Source organism: Cottoperca gobio, chromosome 6, assembly GCF_900634415.1.
Source record: "Cottoperca gobio chromosome 6, fCotGob3.1, whole genome shotgun sequence".
NCBI lineage: Eukaryota > Metazoa > Chordata > Actinopteri > Perciformes > Bovichtidae > Cottoperca > Cottoperca gobio.
Genome location: NC_041360.1, coordinates 4,046,828 through 4,050,635, shown reverse-complemented (window position 1 = coordinate 4,050,635; position 3,808 = coordinate 4,046,828).

The window sequence follows — 3,808 nt, the reverse complement described above, 5'->3', positions numbered from 1 at the left end:
TCAGCAACTTCTTAGGGGGTAGAGATGCCTTGAGTAGTACAGGAATATCCCCCGATGGAGTCTGTGGTGGTGGTGAAGAAATGAAGGGAAATGCCTGAAGATCTGGGTGGATGTGATGTGGAGCAGGGCTTCTTATGATGCAGGGAACCCTGGGCGCTGGATGTGACGAGAGATGGAGGTAGATAAGAGTCACATCCATTTTGCACTGAAATGACAACTGTCAGCAGCAGAGAGGAGAACGGTTTTAAAAGTTTGTAATCAGCAATATGATTCGCTCACGGAGATCATGGCAAAATATGGTTGGTCCAGGCCATGGTCAAACTATACAGCCCAGCGCGTTCAATTCGGCCAATCGGCTTGCTACTCCCTCACTGCGAGTGGGACCCAGATTCCCCTCAAATAAAATCCGCCTGTTTGCTATCCTGGCTCTAAAATGGTGGAACGACCTCTCCGTTGATGTCAGGTCAGCAGACAGTTTTCACACCTTCCGTCGCAGACTGAAAACTCATCTGTTTCGACTGCACCTCGATGAATGAGCAAAAAAAAAGAAAGAAAACCTGTTCTTTGTATGTGTCACTTACATTGGTTTGGTTTATTTGTTTATTTGTCAGGATCTACTATTATGCACTTGTTATTGCTTTTACTGTTGCTGTTTTTACCATGTAAAGTGCCTTTGAGGTATTTTCTACAGTTCCTATAACAGAAATCATTGTGCATGTGTTCCCTCCTTCCTGGGAAAGAAAGACAATACATTGACTAAACATACAGTTGTACATACACTGCTGGTATGTGCCGTCCACTTCTTTAGTTCCTGGGTTTGTATTACAGTGAAGTGATGTATACCACAATGATGCTCTTGGTCAGCAACGGAGCATTAAATTATTAAAGAGTAAATCAACAACAAGATGACAAACAAGAGTAATCTGCTGCACTGCTCTATATGGATAATGATAATGATCTACCTTTCAGCAATTTGTGTTTTCTATCATTTCCATGTATGTTTTTCAATGAGCTATCAGCAGCAAAGCACCTGCTGTGACATCACTGATGACATGGCATAGCCAGAGATGCAACACATAAACTGGAAATAAACCGCAAACAGACACCTCCTCAGACCCAACTTAAATGAAATAAGAAGAGTCGAGTCAAGAGAGCTGTTTAGTATCAGTTCGAACCTTCAGGGGACTTTGTGTCTTCACTGGTCTGAAACGATAAGCTGATGGTCAAATAATCTTTTTGACCTCTTCTGACCTTCAACAGAGATTTTATTCTAATTAATCACTTCAAAGACACAAGTACAGACGTCTCCATATCCCTCAAGATGAGTCTTGCCCACCTGGAAACATCTTAGCTAGGCCATTCCTTCCTTAGAAGTTAATCAAAAGAAAATCAGCAATTAAAGGTTCATACATAGAGTATATGTTGTCTCCTTTGCAATTTTTTTGCAGATTGCTTTACAGTTTTTTTTCCCAGCCAGAAGGAGGAGGCTGTTCAGTTGTTTTTCATGCTGCTGTGCTAACAGAGTGCTTTTGCTATGTAGCCTGTGTAGACATTGTGTAATCCATTACAATGAATATTGCATCTGCATTCATTTTAATGTGACATTAGATTGGAGCAATGCAAAATGGTTGCATTGCTTTACATAATTATAAGAACCTAATTTAAATTAATGCAGATGCAATGTTTACTTTGATTGGTCTCGTACGTTTTAGGAGTCTACAAATATATTTTCATGTTATATGAAACACCAAAAATACAATATTTCCAGATTTTGCAAACACAATAATATTTTTGTTTGCTAAAATTGTTTGTAATTTTGGCAACTGGGGAGAAGAAGGACATGCTGTAACCACGTGATGAACAGGATGAAGGTGTCACAAATTTGTTAACTATTAACATTCATTTGGAGTCGTGTTTTTGGCTACCCGACAAATGTAATATCAATATTTAGCTGCTAAATGGTCCTCAATGTTGACCAACAAGTCACTACCTTAATGTGTCTGACTTGCAGGTGGTGTGCAGCGCAAATTAGAGAGTGAAAAAAAGAACAGTAAAATTGTGGGCCATTGTTAGCATGAACATACTGATTTGTGCAGCTTTAAATATTAACTAGTTAAAATATTTTATGTTCATGTTGTAGTTAATGGGCTAAAGTGTAAAAAAGTATTGTATAAATGTATCTGCAGGGACAGACTTGACTTTTAAGAGAGACTTATAACTAACAAACACATATTTTTTACTCCTTTAAATTAATATTGAAATGCATAAAATAAAATTGCTGGCTTTCGTTATAACTACGAGGGGTTAACTACTTTCAGAGTTAACCCCAAAGAGGCGGAGAGCCATCCTGACCACATGAGATGACCTTCAGTGCGATCAAAAGTCATCTATGCCTCCTTTTATCCCCTCAGCATGCATAGTGATCGGGACAATAGCCAGGGCATTTCTATTCAATTACTATTGAATCACGCTTACCTGTGTGTGTGTGTGTGTGTGTGTGTGTGTGTGTGTGTGTGTGTGTGTGTGTGTGTGTGTGTGTGTGTGTGTGTGTGTGTGATTAAAATATACATATACAATAATTATATTGTCAATCAATCATAATTCAACTCGACAAACCAATATCCATTAGAATAAACTGTCGTGCTTTTTAGAATTCAAGTATTTCTAGGAAAAGCTTTGGTTCATCCGGACATTATCTCCAGTGTCTAACACACCCTGTGAATTGAAAGGTTCTTTTTTATAGCCTGGAGTGAATTTATAATGTAATCTGGAGAGGATTTGAATTAGATTTCCCTGTTAGCCAGTCCCTGACTGAACCAAGACATCTGCTCTGAATCTCGTTTAATACAATAGAATTATCTCTGAGTCTGTTCAGTCGATGTCTTCCTGTCCTGTCTTTCCTTGAGCACAGCTCTCCGTCATTATCCTCCACTCTTCCTCCTGCTGTCTGTACATCTCTTCACAAGGTTTCTTACAATGTACTGTACTCATCTCAATATGTACTTGATTGATGGATAATAATGAGGTTAATATTTACTGGAACAAATTGTATCAAGTGAGTATTTATATGAATAGTGACAAAGTCTCTTCCGTCTCTCTCGCATCATAAAGATATTTGAAGATCCTCACTAAATGTTGTTTATTTTCTTTCTTAACATGCACATTTCATTGTTAAGATAAGATGTCAGTATATTTCCTGCCACTAATGGCATACCTCTCATGTAAAACATGGGAGACTGCGAGTCAAGTGCTTTTAAATCATTTAAATGTTTAAACATCCTGCAGAGCGTGCGTGCACACAAGCTGAGATGCATAATTAAGAAACCAGTGATATCCTAAGAAGTTATCTCCATCAACACTCTAAAATATTGCCAAAACTGCAATAATGGCTGTTTAATATATTACATAATAATCTTGTACACACACTCATTATGAATATTCTGGAATCATTTTAGGAAACACTGCTTTTGGTCTGAAAATAACAACATTCATACATTTCTCTCAGGACAGCTTTTATATCTATTTCCCAACAAACACAAACATGTTGAGTGGGTGGTGGGGGAGTGTGGTGTGTGTTTTGACATAGTTTCTGCTTCATGATTATTAGAAGAAAATATGGCCACTACTATAGTATTGGTTTCCAATAATCACAAAGCTCTAGCCTGATAATCAGATAGTATTTACATTTAATTTTATCTTAATTAATGTAACCTGTCATTGTGTTCATGTTAGCTGTAAGACTGTGATCGGGTCTAGATGGTGAGCCTTGATTTGCAAAATGTGCAAGACGGATAAGGTAAAGTTTCAC